Source organism: Nicotiana attenuata, chromosome 7 (assembly GCF_001879085.1).
Source record: "Nicotiana attenuata strain UT chromosome 7, NIATTr2, whole genome shotgun sequence".
Classification (NCBI taxonomy): Eukaryota; Viridiplantae; Streptophyta; class Magnoliopsida; order Solanales; family Solanaceae; genus Nicotiana; species Nicotiana attenuata.
This window is the reverse complement of record NC_031995.1, coordinates 99568039-99591257: the sequence shown is the minus strand read 5'-3', so window position 1 is coordinate 99591257 and position 23219 is coordinate 99568039.

The window sequence follows — 23219 nt, the reverse complement described above, 5'->3', positions numbered from 1 at the left end:
GAGGTGCTCGATCATCGCCGTATAATGACTCACAATCGAGGTTTTTTATTAAACTGTCGAAGAGGGAAAAATAAAGCCTACACAAAAGGTCTCATCGACCCAAGGCGTAAGAGCCATTGTCGCCAGCCCACATAAACGGTCGCACCGACGCAAACAGTAAGAGCCACTGTCGCCAGCTTAAAATACAAAAACTTGAGGGGCGAATGAGCTCGAGTCGAAACCCGACTCGGAGACTGAACCCAAAATAGTTAACTAAAAATTCCCAAGAACAAAAGCGTAAGAGCTCAAGCGCCAGCTTACACTAAAAGGTCGCTTCGACCCAAGGCGTAAGAGCCATTGTCGCCAGCCCACATAAATACAGAAACTTAAGGGTCGAATGAGCTCGAGTCGAAACCCGACTCGGAGACTGAATCCATAATAGTTAACTGAATATGCCTAAGAGCAAAGCGTAAGAGCCATTGTCGCCAGCCTAATGAGCCCCAGGGCCACGTCACGAATCTAAGGATTCCTACCAACTTAAAGGCCAATTGATCTGGCTAAAATCTCGGCAAACAAAAACCCAGAAGATACAAAATCGCGAGGTTTCCCCCTTATACACGTATGCAATGAAATACAAGCTCCATTTACAGCATATTGTGAAAGCACTATACACAAAGACAGAGAATGAAATAAACATCCCCCTTGGGGACTATGGCCCGATGGCCTCATCTTCGCTTTCTTCGGTGTCGGAAAGGAGAAACCGAGCATCACGCTCGTCCGCCCTCGCTCGCGCTAACTCTTCCGAGAGGACAAAATCCCTAGCACTGATCTCCTCGAGAACCTTTCTTCGAGACTTTCAACGAGCATACTCTTTGATCCTATCTTCGCGGTCGAGGATCCTCCTCAGCTCACCTTGAGCATCAACAGCGTCCTTTGAATAGATCGCCATCTCTTGGTCAACCTTAGTTCGGCTCACTACGACTTTAGCCCGGGCATCAACAATATCAGCCTTGACCTTCGAAAGCTCGGACTCTAGCTTCGTAATCACATCTGTTTGAACTAAAGCATTGTCACAAACTAAGCGAAGTTGAACCTCAAGGGCAGAGGCTTTGCCCAGAGCACCCTCCTCCGCCAAAGCCTGAGCGTCCGCCTGATCCTTTAACTCGTCGTACTCGCGCTTGGTTCGGTCAAATTCGCTCTGAAGACGCTCCAGGTCCTCCGTCTTCTTCTACAACTGAAATAAACAAAACATTAGCCTCAGGAGCTAGAAGAAAGAACACACGCTCGGTCTGAACAAAAACCACTTGCTCCTTCAAATAGCTCTCATAATTCAAGCTCCGACTCGCCTCATACTGTAAATATGCCAGCTCATTTTCCTTTTCTTTGCAAAAGCACCTAAGCGATTTCTCCTCGTCCAAAGCTTTCCAAAGCCTGGCCTCACGACGAAGCAGCTCGGGCTTAAGCTTAGCAAAAGCCTGCAAAGGAAAACACGATAAGGAAGGGAGGGCACGAAACTCGAAAAACTTGTGCCAAAACTCACCGCATAGTGAAGCCACCGGGCTTCCTCGAAGGTCGAGCATACATCTGCTAGCCTGGCCTCCCCGGCTCCGAAAAAATCGACCCCAGTCGAGGCACGGTCGCTCAGCACATATGACCCCGGGTTTCGAGCACCCCTCGAAGTACCTCCGATGAAAAAAGAGGACGACAGCGGAGGAGGAACCGCCTTTCCAAAGTCAGAAACCACGTGCGCAGTTGGCTCAGTCGACACTTCCACTCTGGGCCCCCGGTCCAGGTTCGCCTCACTTTGTGCACCGTCACCATGCAAAGGTATCCCTTGCTTATTGCTATCGTTTTTTAGCTCAAAAGCTAGCAACCCTTCCCCCTCTCCAAAGGAGCGCAGCTTCGCCTCGGAAGGCTCTCCGATGCCTGCAACGGCAAGATTAATACGCAGAAAAGGAAAATGCCTTTCCAAATGAAGGAAGGGAAAGGAAAAAATAGCACAACACGCACCGTGATGTTTTGCTTCCCATCTGCCCCAGGACAAATCTCGACACTTGCGCTAATCACAAGTCAAGTGGGTCGCCAGTTTCCGAACCCAATCCGGCAGATTTGGAACGTCGCCCGGTGCCCATGAAACTGCTGCAGAAAAAGAAAAAAAGGCGCGATTACGAAACCAGCTTTCGCCATAAACAAAACCAAGAAGGCACGAAGTGTACCACTTACGTGTGTAATTCCATTCTTCAGGAAATGGCATAAACTCTGCAGGGATAATGTCAACAATCCGGACTCAAATGAATCGACTCATCCGCTATCGATCTCCATCCCCCTTATCATCTACAACGAAGGGCGTGGTTGACCGACATCGCAACGTTAGCAGACCTCGGTGGTGAAAGGGCCGGTACAGCCTAATAAGACGACTGAGCGTAAGTTCGAGCTCCTCCTTCTCCGCGAAAATCTCATCATCAACACTATTCGCCAAAATGACGGGTGGATCTATGCCAAGGTTACTCGATACTTTAAACGAAGTCGAACACAACCCTGTCAACGGGGCCCAGTGTGAAAGGGTACGTGTACACATTCAAGAATCCGTCGACACGATCCGTGATGCCCTCATTCGAGGAAAGTGTTTGCAACACTACTTTCTCCCCCATCCACAGTCTTTCCTCACTGACCCAAGATGCTCTTCTCCTATCAAAGAAGTAACCTTCAAGGTATGCTCTTGTTGGTCCCAAATACCAGAGGCGGAGCTCTCCCCTCTTTGCCTGACAAACCCCGATGTAACAGTCATGGCGATAGCAAACTCAGAGAACTAAAGCAGGAATTGGTGCAAATACGATTGGTTCTGAAATGATGAAAGTCTTAACGCAGGAAAAGAATAGTAGCTGCTTAGAATGATGGGATCTCCAAAAGAGCAAAAACAACCCTATATATATGGAAAAAAACGGCGACGGTCCGCCTGCCTCAAGAGCCAATCAAAAAACACTAACTGATATCACTTCGGGAAGATACGCTGGCGTAATCGCCTCGATAGCTTTACAACCATCTCGTACGTTAGGCGATGCCATGTAATGTTTTGGGAACGGAGATCCCCGTACCACTTCAATTCCCGAGGTGGTAACCGACCTCGAGGACCTCCATCAAAGGGAAGTTAGGCTCTAAGAGGCCAACGACATCCTCACCAGTCCCAAGGTGGTACCCTACCTCGAGGACCTACATCAAAGAAAGTTAGGCTCAAGAGGCTAACGACATCCTCACCAGTCCCGAGGTGGTACCCGACCTCGAGGGCCTCCATCAAAGAAAGTTAGGCTCCAGGAAGCCAACATCATCACCACAAGTCCCGAGGTGGTACCCGACCTCGATGACCTCCATCAAAGTGAAGTTAGGCTCCAAGAGGCCAACGACATCCTCACCAGTCCCGAGGTGATACCCGACCTCGAGGAACTCCATCAAAAAGAAGTTAGAAGCCAACGGCTTCACCGTAAGTCCCGAGGTGGTACCCGACCTCGAGGACCTCTATCAAAAAGAAATTAGGCTCTAAGAAGCCAACGGCCTCACCGCAAGTCCCGAGGTGGTACCCGACCTCGAGGACCTCCATCAAGAAGAAGTTAGGCTCTAGAAAGCCTTTAGCATCATCACCAGACCCGAGATGGTACCTGATCTCGGAGATCTCTCCAAGGGGCCATCGACGTCATAGCAAGACTCGAGATGGTACTCGGTTCCGAAGGCTCCTCTCAAGGAGAAAGATAAGCACTTAAAACTCTGTTCGTATGGGCTTGGCCTCGGGATATCATCTGAACCCGGGCAGTCCCTCATCCGGGATCTTCAACAACGCCTTAAGGCTATATATACTAAGTTCAAGACAAGTTTCCAGACGGCTCGAGTTAACCCTCACTCGAGGACTGCTCTCGAAAGCCTAAAGGCATTCTCCGTTCTCGAGCTTCCGAGTGAATCCCCCCTCGAAGATCATTGCCGGGTCTAAAGGATAAATCCCGATTTGAGGGTTCGAAGCCCTATTCTCATTCAACTCAAAGTAAGGGTCCCGACGACTCGAGTTTATTTGTCCAACCCGGGCTCGATATCAACACCGACCGGTGGAGCCATGCACTCAAAGTCTCCATAAGTGCAAATAAAAGGAAACATATCAAACACCAGAGACAAAATTGGAGAAACATCTTTGTATTCATATACACTTGATTACAAAAGCCCACGAGGGGTCCTTACATAAGATTACAAAACCCCACGAAGGGTCCTTACACAGACACAAAGAAGCAAAAGAAAATACATACGACGAAAGCCAAGAATCTAAGCTATTCTCCAGGGAGCATCCACAGCGGCAGCACGTTCGAGCATCGCCTCCTTGATGGTATCATCTCGGTCTCCCCAAAGTAGCATCTTCAAGGGAGAAGATGAAGAAGAGGAAAGTGGTGGAGAAGAGCAAAGTGACGCAAAAGAAGCAGAAAGGAATGAAGAAGTGGCTGGGTGAAAACTTTTGCTAGTATGGATTTCACCAGTAAGCCATTTCTTGAGACATTACCCCGGTGCGGAATGCGGCAGTTGGTAGATATTGCCACCTCACTCCATGGAAAGTAAAGGGAGTGAGGTGCCGCACCGGGTAGTCGGGGGAGGTGAGCAGCGGCGTAAAGTCCGAACACCCCCCTCAGCAGCGGTGTAAAGTCCAAACCTTTTTCCAAGCCGGGACAAATCGGCCCCCTACCTCGTCATCTCGAGCCAATGATGACAGCAACAACAACAACAACAACGACAAGACGGCATAATCTCGCTCAACGAGAAAAGGCCCAGAAAAAAGGCTATGGGGCGGTTGGTGAGAACGCCGCCATGTATCCTTATGGCAGCGGACCTCGAACATGATGGACAACAATGGATGAGGACGGTGAAAAGAGAAGGATGGATAGATATTGGAAGACACTTGAGTAAAAAATTGATTTCAGGGGGTTCCCATTTATATGAAGGTCGGAAGCGTAACCGACGGCATCATTAATATCTTTGAAAGACGTATCGGTAGGCGCATTTAATGCATCCTTGGGAGCTGAACCGGCAGCGACATTATTGCTTTGAAGAATAAGAAACGGGAATGCTATGAGTAATTCTGGAAAGATGAACCGACGGGACGCTTCAGTCATCATGATGGTTTGCGTCATAAATATGACGTCATCATGGGAAGTCCGAAGAGTTGGTTGTCAAAATCATTTCTTATTGCTCCTCTCCAAGAAACGCGGGGACTATTTGTATACGGTGAAATTGGAGGGTCCAATTCCCCGTCATCGAGGCACCTCAGAAGATCATCTCGAAGGCTCGAGGCTACTAGGCTACGGTCGAGTCTCCTCCCTCGAGGTTCGTCGACGCTCGACCTTGGGACAATGTTGACCCCGGCTATGGTAGAAAAGGGGAGTTCCCAAGACACGTGACTAGGACTGACAAAGTCTAGTGGGTTGTTCTGAACCAAAATTAGGGCGTCATTCAGCTATCCCATCCCCATATCTATGTAATTAATGTATTTTGTACTATGTTGGGATTTCCCTCCTATATAAAGGGAGTCCTTGTCATTTCGTAAAGGATCTGTTGCTTCAACTGCTCCACACGAAATATACAAGAACATTATCTCTGCTTTCTATCATATTCTCTTGATATTATTGCTTCCTTTTATTATCTTCATTATTCTTTGTTATTTATTGCTTATCATTGGCCATAAAGAGCCATCTTAGATTTTATCGTAACTGTGTCATACTTCGATCACCTTCGATAGCTCGCAGTCGAGCCCCGGAATCGACCTCGAGGCTCCCGAATCGACAAGCTCGAGTCCTCAATTGTCAACCTATCGGTTTGGTTATAATCCCACTCCTAACTCTTATTTCATTTCTAAATCTCACACATAGCATCAACTGCTAAACAATCGGCATAAAAATAGATCACGTATTTTTAGAGTCCCATAATCAAATTTAATTGTTATTACCATTTTTACGGTTAACAATAGGCTTTATATTTCCCTCGTTAAAGACTTTTTGAAGTTTTTGTGTTCGCTCAACTCTTCGACGGTCCGATAAGAACCTTGATTGTGAGCCGTTATGCAGCGATAAATAAGCACCTCGGGAGGTTTCGCTCGATGGCTGAATTGTTTCGAAGCCTGTTGTTTGGAGCTGACATGATTGAAGCTCTTTTGCTTATGCCGAGGGTAGCCTGATTAACCGGTTCTTTTCGAAGTATTTTCGAAGTAATTTGAAGGCATGTGATTTTATGGCGACGGTCGGGCATCCCCGGGTCGCGTTAGATTGGCCGGAGCCTTATGACCGTGGTCATTGTGTTTGGTCGTAGCCTTTTAGTCCCCGAGTGAAGTAGCCTCGGCGTTTATATTGAGGGTATGCCTTTTTAGCGGTCTTACAAGTTCGAATATATAGCCTTGACTTTTAAGATCGGGATTATGCCTTTTGTAAGGTCTTATAAATTTGAACATGCCTTACTTGAGGTCTAACAGATAGGTTACTTAGTACAAGCATAATTCATGCCTTGCTTCTTACTTGGTACAAGCATAATTCATGCCTTGCTTGAGGACTTACATATAGGCTACTTGGTACAAGCATAACTCATGCCTCGCTTGAGGTCTTACAGATTTGATATTTCCTTATGGAGGGTTTTTTCGGGCTCGAGAGTACCCGCTTGGGGTCTTATGGCCTCGAGTTTTTGATAGCTCGACGGGGTGACAGTCGGCGACAGTCCCCGAGACATCGAAAGTTTTTGGCTCTGGAGCCGTTCCTTGTAATCTTCATGTTGCCTGATCGAGGGCTAATGAGCTAGAAGTTTCCGGCCCGGAGGTCTTACAGCATCGGGTTTTTGATGTCAGATCCCGAATGTTCGGGAAATTTCTGGCTCTGGAGCCGCTTCTTGTTAAATTAGCAAGCTTCTTTGAAGCGCAAGGCATTTTGATGGTAAAAGATACTCCTCTGATTACTTGGTACAAGTATACATGTCTTCATCGTCGAGGGTTCGATTATTCTATGCGGACACGGTTCATTTGACCGTTTGGCCCGTTACATCATTTTCCTATCGAGACCCTCTTTGGTTTATCTTGATTTCTCCGAGGATATCTCCTGGGGGATGCCTCCCAGTGTTCGAGGTTGATTGAAGAGAAGCCTTGAATACTTGTTACGTTCTCCCTGGGTAGCATATAAGCGTAGCCTCGTTAAAAACCTTGCCGGTAAAACCCTTTCGGGAAAAAATCCGAGCGAAGGAAAAGAGTGCACTGCATGCTTTAAAACCCAAGGTCTTTGAGTCGGAGGATGCTCCGGTGTCTTCTATCGGAAACCTTAGCAGTAATAGCGTTTGAGCATTGATATGTTCCAATTGCTTGGAAGTTTTTCGCCTTCCATGGTACCGAGCTTGTAGGATCCTTTGCCGATTACTCTGAGGACGCGGTATGGTCCTTCCCAGCTCGGGCCTAGCTTTCCTTCATAAGGGTTTCGAGTGTTTAGGGTGATTTTCCTTAGGACTAAGTCCCCGACTCCAAAATTTCGGAGATTTGCTCTCCTGTTATAGTATCTTTCGATTCTTTGTTTTTGGGCGGCCATTCGGACCAGTGAAGCTTCCCGCTTTTCATCTAATAGTTCGAGGGCTGCAGTCATGGCCTCGTTGTTTAAGCTCTCGGTGGCATGTCGAAATCTTGCGCTCGGCTCTCCGACCTCGAGAGGTATTAGAGCGTCGGAGCCACATACCAGAGAGAAAGGCGTCTCTCCCGTGATCGATTTTGAAGTTGTTCGATATGCCCATAGTACCTCGGGCAACATTTCTCTCCATTTTCCTTTCGCATTTTCCAACTTCTTTTTCAAGTTTTGAATGATGGTCTTGTTTGTGGACTCGGCTTGACAGTTTGCACATGGGTGCTAGGGTATTGACAGGATCCTTTTGATTTTATGGTCTTCGAGGAACTTTGTTACTTTGCTTCCGATGAACTGTTTCTCGTTATCACACGTTATCTCGGAGGGAATCCCAAATCCACACATGATATGGTCCCAAATGAAGTTAATGACTTCTTTTTCTCTTATCTTCTCGAAGGCCTGCGCTTCCACCCATTTTGAGAAGTAGTCAGTCATAAATAAAATAAATCTAGCTTTACCCGGTGCCGTTGGCAGGGGTCCGACGATGTCCATCCCCCACTTCATGAACGTCCATGGTGACAAGATTGAATGTAGCTGTTCACCGGGTTGGTGAATCATCGGTGCGAATCTCTGGCATTTGTCGCATTTTTGGACGAATTTTTTGGTGTCTTTCTCCATGCTGTCCCAATGGTAACCTGCTCTGATCACCTTTTGGACTAAGGAATCGGCACCGGAGTGATTTCCGCAGGTGCCCTCGTGGATTACTCGGAGCACGTAATCTGTGTCCCCCGGTCCCAGGCATACTCCTAGGGGCCCATCAAAGGTTCTTCCGTATTGAGTTCCATTTTCATCGAGTGAGAATCGGGCTGCTTTGGTTTGCAGAGCCCTAGAATCTTTTGGGTCCGCGGGTAGCTTCCCATTTTCCAAATAATCGACATACTTGTTTCTCCAATCCCATGTCAGGCTAGTGGAGTTGATCTGGGCGTGGCCTTCCTCGATTACTGATTTGGATAGCTGAACAATAGCCCCGGGGAGTATGTCATCTTCCTCGACGGATGATCCCAGGTTTGCGAGAGCATCGGCCTCGCTATTCTGTTCTCGAGGTATGTAGACCAAAGTCCATTCTTTGAAGTGGTGCAATGTGACTTGAATTTTGTCTAAGTATCTTTGCATCCTGTCTTCTCGAACATCGAAGTTCCCATTTACCTGGTTTACCACCAGAAAGGAATCACATTTTGCTTCGATGACTTCCGCTCCTAGGCCTTTGGCCAATTCTAGACCTGCAATCATAGCCTCATACTTGGCTTCGTTGTTAGTCAATTTTGCAGTTTTTATAGATTGCCTAATCATGCCGCCCGTAGGTGGCTTCAGAACTATACCGAGTCCGGACCCTTTCACGTTCGAGGCGCCGTCAGTGAACAAGGTCCATACTCCCGAAGATATGCCCGTTTTTAGTATCAGTTCATTCTCTACCTCGGGCACAAGGGCGGGTGTGAAGTCGGCCACAAAATCCGCCAGAATTTGGGACTTGATAGCCGTTTGGGGTTGGTATTCGATATCGTAACCCCCGAGTTCGACTGCCCATTTGGCTAGACGGCCTGATAATTCGGGCTTATGCAATATGCTTCGAAGAGGATATGTCGTTAAAACACAAATATGATGGCATTGAAAATAAGGCTTTAATTTTCGAGATGCGCTTATTAATGCAAGAGCTAACTTTTCTAGGTGCGGATACCTGGTTTCGGCATCTCCCAGGGTCCGACTTACATAATAGACAGGGAATTGCTTACCTTGCTCTTCTCGAACCAGCATACCACTTACCGCTACCTCAGACATAGCCAGGTACAAATATAGCGTTTCATCCTCCTTTGGGGTGTGGAGTAAAGGTGGGTTCGTCAGATATCGCTTCAACTCCTCCAAGGCACGTTGGCATTCCGAAGTCCATTCGAAGCTGTATTTCTTTTTGAGTAAGGAGAAGAAATGATGACTCTTGTCTGACGACCTCAATATGAATCGGCCCAAGGCTGATATTCGCCCAGTCAGCCGTTGCACGGCCTTCACATTGTTTACCATCGTGATCTCTTCGATGGCTTTGATTTTGTCGGGGTTGATCTCAATCCCCTTGTTTGACACCATGAAGCCTAAGAATTTGCCCGAACCCACTCCGAAGGCACATTTTTCGAGATGGAGTTTCATGTTGTAGCTTCTGAGGATGTCGAATGTCTCCTGCAAATGAGTTGAATGGTCCTCTACGCGCAGGGACTTAACCAACATATCATCAATGTAAATTTCCATGGAATTGCCTATTTGGTGTTCGAACATCTTATTAACTAGGCGCTGGTACGTGGCTCCCACGTTTTAGCCCGAAGGGCATCACATTGTAGCAGTACGTACCGTACTTCGTGATGAACGAAGTTTTTTCCCTATCCTCGGGGTTCATCTGAATTTGATTATTCCCCGAGTAGGCGTCGAGAAAGGTCAGGATCTCATGGCCGGCCGTGGCATCGATCAAGCGGTCGATGTTGGGCAATAGGAATGGATCTTTGGGGCACGCTCAATTTAAGTCTTTATAATCTACGCACATTCTTAACTTATTCCCTTTTTTGGGAACTACCACCACATTGGCCAACCATTCGGGATATTTTACTTCCCTAATAGATCCTATTTTGAGGAGTTTTGTTACCTTATCTTTGATGAACGCGTGTTTTATCTCAAACTGAGGTCTTCTTTTTGGCTTCACCGGTTTGAACCCGGGGTCGACACTTAGTCGATGGGTGGTTATTTCCCGCGGGATCCCTGTCATATCTAAATGGGACCACGCAAAGCAATCGATGTTATTAATAAGAAATTGAATGAATTTTTTCCTGAGTTCGGGGGTTAATCCCGTTCCCAGGTATACCTTCCGATCTGGGAGATGCTCGATCAAAACGGCTTGCTCCAGCTCTTCAACTGTTGATTTTTTTGCATCCAATTCTTCGGGGGCAACAAAGGTTCGGGGGGAGAGGAAGTCTTCTTGGTCGTTCTCGGGGGCCTGTTTGCTCCGGCTCCTCCGAGGTGGAGGGTATTGAGGTTCGTGCCTCCTCATGAACCGCAAACATCTCCTTCGCCGCATGTTGTTCTCCATATACCGTTTTTATACCGTTCTCTGTTGAAAACTTTATCTTCTGATGAAGAGTTGATGGTACTGCCCTCATGTTGTGTATCCATGGTCTTCCAAGCAATGCATTGTACCTCATGTCACCTTTGATGACATGAAATTTTGTGTCTCGAGCTGTGTCGGACACGTTGTCCGGGAGGGTGATCTCCCCCTTCATTGCTTCGCCGGCCATGTTGAAGCCGTTCAGGACTCGGGAGGTAGGTATGATTTGATAGAGCAATTCGAGCTGCTCTACCACCTTCGACCTGATTACGTTGGCCGAACTACCTGGATCCACGAGTACACGTTTAATTTGAACATTATTCAAGAGAAATGAAATTACCAGCGCATCGTTATGGGGATGAGACAAGGTCTCGAAGTCCTCTTCACTGAATGCAAGGATGTCCTCGGGCATGCGGCCCCGAATTTGCCCTTCTGTTGCAGCGGAAACTTTTGCCCGCTTGATCACGGATCCTTGAGGAATGTCGGTCCTATTGATACCCAAATTTTTCCTATATATTTTAAATATGCATAAAAGCCTTTAAAATAGCATATATATGCATATATAAGCATGCACAAGGCTTTCATTATTTTTCCCATAATTTTAAGGGTGTAAATTGATTTATTTTCCCTCTTTTATCCACAAAATCCCCAATAATTATTTTCAAAATTATTGTTTTTGATAATTCATTTATTTGATCTCTATACTTATGCCAAAATATGGCTAATGTAATTTTGTGTATTTTTACAATTACATTTAGTATTTTTTAAGCTAAATTGCATATAATTTCAATGTTAGCCCATTTTAAAATATAATTGTATTTTATATGCATAAAATTGGCCCCTGCATTTTTAAAATATTAATTATGTATTTTAAAATATTTTGGCACCTTAAATTATTATTCAGATATTACTTATTATTTATTAAAATTAAAATAGGGAAAAACTGGTTATTTAAATAATAGCCAAATTTGGCTTTCAATTGTAGCCAAAATTGGACCAATTCCCAGCTCCATCTTCTAATTAAATAACCCGACCCAGACCAAATTACCCCTACCCGACCCAAGTCATTTTAAATCCTGGCCGTTGATCTTTTAGATCAACGGCCCTCGTTCTTCCTTTCCTTTTTAATTTTGAGAGACCCCAAACCCTAAATCATTTCTTCTAAACCGCCGCCTTCAGATGCTCTCTCATCTCCACTCTTCTCTCAAACCTAACCCTAGACTCCTCCACTCACCTCCTTCTCCGGTCATCTCCGGCGACTATCCCTGAAACCCCAAGCCTCCAATGGTCACTCCACCACCTTGCTCATCATCCCTAAGGCCCTCAAGGGTCCTGGGCCATGTCGATTGGGACCTAGAGTTTCTGATTCTGTTGTTCGAGACTTCTCTGGTGTGATTTTGGGCAAAATCACACCATAGGTGTTACGAATTGTGAGGTTACAACAGGTTCTTTTAATTTCTATTTGGGTTTCCTTTGAAACCCTAACTCTCTTCTGAATCTCTCAGATCCGTGTTATTTTCATGCTTTAAGCCTGTTTCCTTCTATGATTTGCTTATTCTCGAGCTTTCCTCTGAAAGATCCTCTACTCTAAACCGTTTTACTTTCGTTGAAAACTAGGGTTTTCTTTTCGGTTCTTTCTACACCTGTTTTTACCGATTTCCTTATGATTAAACCTTTTTCCCTTGTTTATTTTGACCGATTTTATGTTCCTACTACTTTTTAACTTGACTCTGTTAAAAGCCCTAATTTTTAAAAGATTTTTCATTACTTCGTTTCTGTGTGTTAGCATGATTTTCTTTGCTTTGCTTCTGTGTGTTAGCCTGTTTACCTGATTCTTGTTAATCTCTTGTGGTCCCCCATGCTTCGAATATGTTATGCTGAATCTTTTGCCTACTTATATCATCCCTATATGATTGTGTTTGCTCATCTCTTGTTTCTTCTTGTCTATATAACTGACCGTGTTTGTTTGCTACTCCTGTTCATTCGTCTCTATTTATATGGTGAAATATACAGAATCATGACTCCCCATGATTGATTCTGATTTTCCTTAGTTGATGGTGATTGAAAGATCTTCTTTTAAAGCCCTAACGGCTTTACCTCGTCTGTTTAAATTTACTGATTTCATTACCTTATTTACCATGGTACTTTGTTTACTTAGTCTTTCCTTAATTGGGTTTTTTCTTAATTTGGTCCTAATTGACTACTCTATGCCTACTGAACCTTGACTCTTCCTTATTTAATCATGCATTGATTCTTCTTCCTGCTTTACATGGTACTGAATCTTTTTGTTTGATTTTAATTCCCTTAACTTAAGGAAGTACTTCCTTGATTCTCCGATTGATTGATTCTGAGTTCTTAAATTAGTGTATTACTATGATTTTTACCTTATTCCACTACCTATTTTCAACTATAAATACTCTAAGTCTTTCACAAACAAGGCACCGGCAATTAACTTTCAAAAACTCCTCTCTTATAAAAATCTCTGTTTCTCTTTCTTCCTTGTGTTATTTGCTACTATTAGCCGGCTACAAGCCAAGGCTAATCATCTGTACCCTTTGGTTCTTTCATTCTTCTTGCTTCTATCTTTACTGGTATGTCCTAGTTAACTTAAAGCCTCAACAACAACATGTTTCTCTTCTTGTTTCAGTTTCTTTTATTTCTAGCCTGCTTTTACGTGTGGTTCTGTTGTGAAGTTTGTAGTTAGGCTATATTATCAGCATGCTAGTATGACTCCCCTCCCTTTTAATTCATGTATTCCCTTGTGTGATTCAAACATGCTTGGACAATTGTTCTCTTTACTTGCTGTGTGCTTACCATTCTTATGAATCCCAAATCCCTATCCCCTCTATGAGTCTATGTTTTTCCCAATTGGTTTGTGATTATGCCAGTTTCAACTATTTCTGAGCATGTCCAAAACCAGTCCAAGTACCCTTGCTGGGGTTATGTGTTTGCAGTCAAGTGCCTGTGTATTCCCAAACCCTTAGCCCCTGTGTGACTACTGAGTTCAGTTGGACTCTGTGACTACTGAAGTACTTGACTGTTTGTATCACTACAACTTTTTTCAGACAACCTCTATTACCTCATTAATTTCTTTCATAAACAGACTTTTAAGTCCAGTCTTTAATAAATTTCTTTCAATCTGTGTCCTGCACTCCCACTTCATTCTTAGTTAATAAGTTCTGACCCCTCTAGTATGTGTACTGCCTTGGGATCCTCTTGAGAACCCTCTGAACTCTGGCATACTAAGGCTGGTCTTTCCACACTGCACTGGTTCAATGCTTTATGCACCTAGACTCTGATTTGTTTATGGAAATGAGGCTTGAAAGACCATTGGAGGCTTCTAGAAAATTTGGGCCTAATTGCAGGCTCTCTATAGAATAGCTTCTTAATTTTCTATTTTTTTTATGTAATTCATTTATTAGTCTGTAATAATTTGTAAACAGAAATTCGGGGGTACTTAGTAAAAAGGGGTGGGTAGATGTATACTTTGTGGGGTAACATGGGTAGAAATCTTGCTCTTAGGATCTTACTTTTAAAAATCTGTCTGTTTTACTCAATCGAAAACATGCTCATAGGGGTTTACTCTTTTTAAACCCTGATTGCTTTGCCTAATAGAAATCATGCCTATAGGATTTCACTATTAATGTCGTTTGCATCATAATAGATGTCATGCTTATAGGATTTCACTATTAATGTCGTTCGCATCATAATTGAAATCATGCCTATAAGGACTTCATTTCCCGTGTCGTTTGCATCAAACAGGAATCACGTTCTTAAGATTCTGCATTTTTGTCATGTTAGAAATCATGTTCATAGGGCCTCAAACAACCGTGTCTTCATTTCAAATATAGACATCATTCTTGTAAGGACTGCAATCTGCAATTACGTCTAATAGTCTAATTAACCTAATGAGTCAATTTCATTTTCGTGTAGTTTACTTCTTAAAACTGGCCTTATTCAGTGATGACATTTCCTGAAACTAGTTCTTTCAAATTCGGCTTAACCTCATTAGATATCTTGCTTACAGGTGTCAAAAAGGGTCTATTTCGAAAACTTCTTTGTCTCTGCATTAATATATGTACACAGTACTGTACATAGGCAAGCCTTACGGTATTTTTCAAAACCTGCATTTCCCTGAAGTTGTTTCCATTGTTCAACATTTCTGATTCTAATAAGTTGTTTAAAAGGAGTCACTAGGCAACTATTAGGTCATAACTTCTGAATCTGAAAGTAGTCTATTTCTGCATAATCGCTTAGAAATCCTGCTTTAGGACTTTGATTAATAAAGACCTTAACTGTGTTTGAGCCGTGCTGCTTGTANATCTGCCTTCTCTTTGCATGAGTCTAATCCTTGACTCCATATTTGCATGAGTCTAAGCCCTGACTCCATACTTGCATGAGTCTAGTCTCTGACTCCACATTTGCATGAGTCTAATCCTTGACTCCATATCTGCATGAGGCTGATCCTAGCCTCCATATGTGCATAGGACTAAACCCTGTCCCGCATCTTGCATGAGGTTAAGCTCTACCTCCATATCTGCCTTATCTTTGCATGAGTCTAATCCTTGACTCCATATTTGCATGAGTCTAAGCCCTGACTCCATACTTGCATGAGTCTAGTCTCTGACTCCACATTTGCATGAGTCTAATCCTTGACTCCATATCTGCATGAGGCTGATCCTTGCCTCCATATGTGCATGGGACTAAGCCCTGTCCCGCATATTGCATGAGGTTAAGCTCTACCTCCACATTTGCCTTCTCTTTGCATGAGTCTAATCCTTGACTCCATATTTGCATGAGTCTAAGCCCTGAATCCATCTTTGCATGAGTCTAATCCCAGTCTCCCATCTTGCACGAGTCTGATCCCTGACTCCATATTGCATGGGACTAAGCCCTATCCCGCATCTTGCATGAGGTTAAGCTCTACCTCCATATTTGCGTTCTCTTTGCATGAGACTAAGCTCTATCTCCAATCCTGCATGAGTCTAAGCCCTGACTCCATACGTGCATGAGGCTAATCCTTGCCTCCATATTTGCATCATGATAATCCTTGCCTCCCCACTTGCACGGGACTAAACACTGTCCCTCTATGCACCAATGCTGCTCTATTTTTCTACTAATCACCTACTTGCTTTGATCGGGCTAAGCTCTGCCCTTCATTTCACAAGACTAAGCCTTGTCTTGTTACATCATATTATTGCATTTCATGGGCTAAAATATCGCCAATCTGTCCAAATGCGTCATAGTCTAAAGGCATCATCCTCATAGCCGGAAGACACCATGCCATGGCTTGAGGATCCCCCAAATTTGCATATCATTATTCAAAGGCGCCATGGTTCGGAGGCACCATTTACATTGACCGAGAACATCATTTCATGGCCTGCCAATCCCTCATTAAACAATTCATGGCCCGGGATGTCATGGTCCAAGGACGTCATCTTTAACTGTCCGAAGACAACCTTCACGGTCCAAAGGGAATTTGCATCATATTTATGTTTTCGCAAATATGTTTGTAGCATCTTTTATTTGCAGGTAACCAGCGAACAACCGCTATCCAAGCAGGAGCGATCTCGCTCCAATTCCCTCCAACCGCCCCGAACCTTAACCGTTCACCGTAGCCACTTCCGCATCTCGCGTCCGTCCTCACAATAATTTCATCGGCATAATACGCAGGTGAGTCCAGAACTACACAGGGCCTGATTCCTGTAAAACTAGGGATATGTAGGCAACTCAAAAATCGGAGTTCGGCCTCCGTCTTCTGAAGCATCCCATTCGGTCAAAATTGGCCATCATTTCTTTACCCGAAAACTCTTTCATCCTTCCCAGGTAAAGAGGGGCAGCTGTTGATACCCAATTTTTCCCTTATATATTTTAAATATGCATAAAAGCCTTTAAAATAGCATATATATGCATATATAAGCATGCACAAGGCTTTCATTATTTTTTCCATAATTTTACGGGTGTAAATTGATTTATTTTCCCCTTTTTATCCACAAAATCCCCAATAATTATTTTCAAAATTATTGTTTTTGATAATTCATTTATCTGATCTCTATAATAATGCCAAAATATGGCTAATGTAATTTTGTGTATTTTTACAATTACATTTAGTATTTTTTAAGCTAAATTGCATATAATTGCAATGTTATCCCATTTTAATATATAATTGTATTTTATATGCATAAAATCGGCCCATTTATTTTTAAAATATTAATTATGTATTTTAAAACATTTTGGCACCTTAAATTATTTTCAGATATTACTTATTATTTATTAAAAATAAAATAGGGAAAAACTGGTTATTTAAATAATAGCCAAATTTGGCTTTCAATTGTAGCCAAAATCGGACCAATTCCCAGCCCCATCTTCTAATTAAATAACCCGACCCAGACCCAATTACCCCTACCCGACCCAAGCCATTTTAAATCCTGACCGTTGATCTTTTAGATCAACGGCCCTCGTTCTTCCTTTCCTTTTTAATTTTGAGAGACCCCAAACCTTAAATCATTTCTTCTAAACCGCCGCCTTCAGATGCTCTCTCATCTCCACTCTTCTCTCAAACCTAACCCTAGACTCCTCCACTCACCTCCTTCTCCGGTCATCTCCGGCGGCTATCCCTCAAACCCCAAGCTTCCAGTGGTCACTCCACCGCCTTGCTCATCATCCCTAAGGCCCTCAAGGGTCCTGGGCCATGTCGATTGGGACCTAGGGTTTCTGATTCTGTTGTTCGAGGCTTCTCTGGTGTGATTTTGGGCAAAATCACACCATAGGTGTTACGATTTGTGAGGTTACAACAGGTTCTTTTGATTTCTATTTGGGTTTCCTTTGAAACCCTAACTCTCTTCTAAATCTCTCAGATCTGTGTTATTTTCATGCTTTAAGCCTGTTTCCTTCTATGATTTGCTTATTCTCGAGCTTTCCTCTGAAAGATCCTCTACTCTAAACTGTTTTACTTTCGTTGAAAACTAGGGTTTTCTTTTCGGAGTTCTTTCTACACCTGTTTTAACCGATTTCCTTATGATCAAACCTTTTTCCCTTGTTTATTTTGACCGATTTTATGTTCCTACTACTTTTTAACTTGACTCTGTTAAAAGCCCTAATTTTTAAAAGATTTTTCATTACTTCGTTTCTGTGTGTTAGCATGATTTTCTTTACTTCGCTTCTGTGTGTTAGCCTGTTTACCTGATTCTTGTTAATCTCTTGTGGTCCCCCATGCTTCGAATATGTTTTGCTGAATCTTTAGCCTACTTATATCATCCCTATATGATTGTGTTTGCTCATTTCTTGTTTCTTCTTGTCTATATAACTGACCGTGTTTGTTTGCTACTCCTATTCATTCGTCTCTATTTATATGGTGAAATATATAGAATCATGACTCTCCATGATTGATTCTGATTTTCCTTAATTGATGGTGATTGAAAGATCTTCTTTTAAAGCCCTTAAAGCTTTACCTCGTCTGTTTAATTTAACTGATTCCATTACCTTATTTACCATGGTACTTTGTTTACTTAGTCTTTCCTTAGTTCGGTTTTTTCTGAATTCGGTCCTAATTGACTACTCTATGCCTACTGAACCTTGACTCTTTCGTTATTTAATCATGTACTGATTCTTCTTCCTGGTTTATATGGTACTGAATCTTTCCCTTTGATTTTAATTCCCTTAAGGAAGTACTTCCTTGATTCTCCGATTGATTGATTCCGAGTTCTTAAATTAGTGTACTACTATGATTTTTACCTTATTCCACTGCCTATTTTTAACTATAAATACTCTAAGTCTTTCACAGACAAGGCACCGGCACTTAGCTTTCAAAAACTCCTCTCTTATAAAAATCTCTGTTTCTCTTTCTTCCTTGTGTTATTTGCTACTATTAGCCGGCTGCAAGCCAAGGCTAATCATCTGTACCCTTTGGTTCTTTCATTTTGCTTGCTTCTATCTTCACTGGTATGTCCTAGTTTAACTTAAAGCCTCAACAACAGTATGTTTCTCTTCATTTTTCAGTTTCTTTTATTCTAGAATGCTTTTACTTGTGGTTCTGTTGTGATGTTTGTAGTTAGGCTATATTATCAGCATGCTAGTATGACTCCCCTCCCTTTTAATTCATGTATTCCCTCGTGTGATTCAAACATGCCTGGACAATTCTTCTCTTTACTTGCTGTGTGCTTACCATTCTTATGAATCCCAAATCCCTATCCCCTCTATGAGTCTATGTTTTTCCTGATTTGTTTGTGATTATGCCAGTTTCAACTATTTCTGAGCATGTCCAAAACCAGTCCAAATATCCTTGTTGGGGTTATGTGTTTGCAGTAAAGTGCCTATGTATTCCCAAACCCTTGGCCCCTGTGTGACTACTGAGTTCAGTTGGACTCTGTGACTAATGAAGTACTTGACTGTGTGTATCACTACAACTTTTTTCAGACAACCTCTATTACCTTATTAATTGCTTTCATAAACAAACTTTTAAGTCCAGTCTTTAATAAATTTCTATCAATCTGTGTCCTGCACTCCCACTTCATTCTTAGTTAATAAGTGCTGCCCCCCCTCTAGTATGTGTACTGCCTTGGGATCCTCTTGAGAACCCTATGAACTCTGGAATACTGAGGTTAGCCTTTCCACACTGCACTGGTTCAATGCTTGGCTACTAAGTCTAGGTGTAAGCATTGCCTGGGGTCCTTGAGACCCTTAGGGAACTTTGATGCACCTAGACTCTGATTTGTCCATTAAAACGAGGCTTGAAAGACTATTGGAGGCTTCTGGGAAATTTGGGCCTAATTGCAGGCTCTCTATAGAATAGCTTCTTGATTTTCTATTTTTTTATGTAATTCATTTATTGGTCTGTAATAATTTATAAACAGAAATTCGGGGGTACTTAGTAAAAAGGGGTGGGTAGATGTATACTTTGTGAGGTAACATGGGTAGAAATCCTGCTCTTAGGATCTTACTTTTAAAAATTTGTCTGGTTTACTCAATAGAAAACATGCTCATAGAGATTTACTCTTTTTAAAACCTGATTGCTTTGCCTAATAGAAATCATGCCTATAGGATTTCACTATTAATGTCATTTGCATCATAATAGAAATCATGCCTATAGGATTTCACTATTAATGTCGTTTGCATCATAATAGAAATCATGCCTATAAGGACTTCATTTCTAGTGTCGTTTGCATCAAATAGGAATCACGTTCTAAAGATTCTGCATTTTTCGTCATGTTAGAAATCATGTTCATAGGGCCTCAAACAACCGTGTCTTTAATCATTTCAAATATAGAGATCATGCCTGTAGGGATTGCCATCCGCAATTACGTCTAGTAGTCTAATTGGCCTAATGAGTCAATTTCATTTTCGTCTAGTTTACTTCTTAAAATTGGCCTTATTCAGTGATGACATTTCCTGAAACTAGTTCTTTCAAATTCGGCTTAACCTCATTAGATATCCTGCTTACAGGTGTCAAAAAGGGTCTATTTCCAAAACTTGTTTGTCTCTGCATTAATATATGTACACAGTACTGCACATAGGCAAGCCTTAGGGTATTTTTCAAAACCTGCATTTCCCTGAAGTTGTTTCTATCGTTCAACATTTCTGATTCTAATAAGCTGTTTAAAAGGAGTCACTAGGCAACTATTAGGTCATAACTTTTGAATCTGAAAGTGATCTATTTCTGCATAATCGCTTAGAAATCCTGCTTTAGGACTTTGATTAATAAAGACCTTAACTGTGTTTGAGTTGTGCTGCTTGTATGTTTGTTTGAAGAGGAAATTGTGAGCCTCTTAATTGCTCCCATTATGTGAAAGTCCTAAATGTTTTTGACTGTCGCCTTAGATTTTCGCCTTTAAAACCTTAGGGGTACGTCTAGAACCACCCATAGGTAGAGGTCTTAACACCCTGCGGGACCACTAAGAAGGGACGGGTAGCAGCACACGATAGGAATCCGTGACCAACACTCGCTTTGCATGAACAATAAGGGGATGGGAAGGGTAGACATGGATATGATGACCGGTGCGCTAATGCCACACGTAGCTCCTTTTCCATATGATGCCATGCGTAGCCCCTTTTCCATATCCACCCAAATATGATATCCCTAGTTAACCCCGTTGAGCCGAAGCCTTGTTCTTTCAATAACCATGATACACACCTTTATCCGTTCTGTAATGACCTTCTCTTGGCACCGAATCTTTCCTTAGAACAAATGGGAAAAACATAAGTTTGGGGGGGGGGGGAGAGACAAGAAATGTGAAAGTGATAAAAGGTACAAAACGAAGAAAAGTAAAGGCAAAAGGAAAAGAAAGAAAAGTCAAATAAATAAATAAAGGGATTCAATGGAAACAATGATGAAAGACTTGGAATGAGTAGAAAAGGAAATAAAATGATTATCATGAACAAGAAAGAGTGACAATGTGTCTCTCTAGTCCCCTAAGGAAGAAGAAAATGACTCAAAGAGTCAAGAAAGCGTGAGCCAAAATAAGAAAACTAAAGTGCTTAAGGAAAGAGGAAACCTTCATAGACCGATATATCCTACCTTGAACCAAAAGCCTTCATTACATTCCCGTAAAAGCCCTATACGATTTCAAGTTGAGTGAGCTTACATTAGTGGTGATTTACATAAGGGGCAAGCTTATGGTACTTAGAGCCGGACTTGTGACTTTCCTTTGAGAGAGATGAGCGTATTGTCCACAATCCTTGTTTTGAGTGCTACAATGTAAAGTGAAGTTTGCTTATGGAGAGTAGAGGAGTAAGAGTTTGGGTTCCACAATGACCTATGTAGTAGAAAGAGTTTCCTTAATGAGTTAAGTCAACTCTTGATGCTTTTGTGTCGCAATAGAGCTATCGTACTAAAATGGTTGTGCGTTATTAATAATGCATTTGAGTTGAGGGTAATTGTTAGTCCCAATTGATGCTTGATGAAGTCACCCTAGGACAGCTGAAATTTTCCTTTCTTTTATCTTGTGGAGGTGGGAATTACTTTGTTTGCTTGAGGACAAGCAAAAGCTTAAGTTTGGGGGAGTTGATAACTATGCATTTTAGCCTATCTTATGCTCTCTTTTGCTTAGGTTTTGGATAAAAAATGTGTAACAATATTCTCGAAAACTGACTTAATGTGCTTGTCTGCAGCGTTTGCTCAAAATGAGGCAACAAAGCCAAAATCAACTCATGAAGGAGTTAAAATTGCACAAGTTCAAAGTTGGGACTGAAGCGCTGACCGCAATGGAAAAGCGCGGCCGCGTAAAGTCCACCACTTAAGCAGCCATAATTACGCGGTCCGCGGAAGTGAGGTTCAGAGAATGTCTTTTAGAGACATCAGTGACCGCGGCCCGCAATGTAAAAGTGCAGCCACGGAATACCTGATGCGGCCACGGCAACATTTCCGCTGTGAGCGTTGATCAAAGTTCAGAGACCCTGCAAGTTGAGCCTGACTGAGGAGCGCTGTCCGCATCCAAATTATGCGGCCGCAGTTAATGCTAACACGGAGTCGGAAAATTTTACGCTGCCCGCGAAATCAAGTCCAAACCAAGCACAAAAGTGAAGAAACGCGATCCCCGCTTGTTTTGGCCGCGAATGGCTATACGCTGAGGCGCTCAGTATTCCGCTCACAGCGGAACCTCCGTAGGGGTATTTTTGTCCAGTAATTTCAGCTGTGTATATATAGATCTTTTTCACATTTTTAGGTGATCTTTTGTCTAAGGAGCTCATGAACAACCGTATTTTACCACTTAGAGTAATTTTAGAGCAGCTTTAGCTATTATTCTTAGATTTTATTCTTGTAATCAACTTTTATGGCTTATATTTTACCTCCATCTTTGATTTCTACCTTGATTATGAGTAACTAAATCCATTAGCTAGAGTTGTGACCCAAACCTAGTGTGGGTATTTAATGGGTCTTCAATTTAAGGGCTTAATTGTTTATGGGATAGTGATATTTAGCTTGATTCATGCTTTAATTGCAAAATTGGTGGTTGCAAACACTGATTCATGCCTTTATGACTTAGACTCTTCTTGAGAAAGAGGGACTAAGTCTAGAAAATTCAGGCTAACAAGGAATTGAGGTGCATTCAAGAGATTGATAGCCCCAATTAAAAGGTTAAACCTAGAGATAGTAATACCCGACTTGAGCCAATTTTGCTTGCATTGTTTGAACACCCAATTGGGCTTGAGAAAGCCAATTAGGGCAAAGTCACTCAAACTACTGAGAGGTATAGAGTGAGTAATTATGTGTAAAGTTTATATCATGACCCCAAATATAACAAGCTTGTCATAAATTCTAGACCCCATTAGATACTCGCCTAGGTGTAAGTCACTTTCTAGTGCTTTTTATCAATTGAGAAAACTCCTACAAAAACATTGTACTTAGATTATTTTCAGCAATCAGTAGCATTAAAAGTAGAATATAAACAAAACCAAGCATGGTTAGAAGTGCAATTAAAAGCAGCATGCATAGCTAGATTGGATAGAAACCTAACTCCCAACCAATATTAGCTCCCTGTGGATATCGATCCCGATCT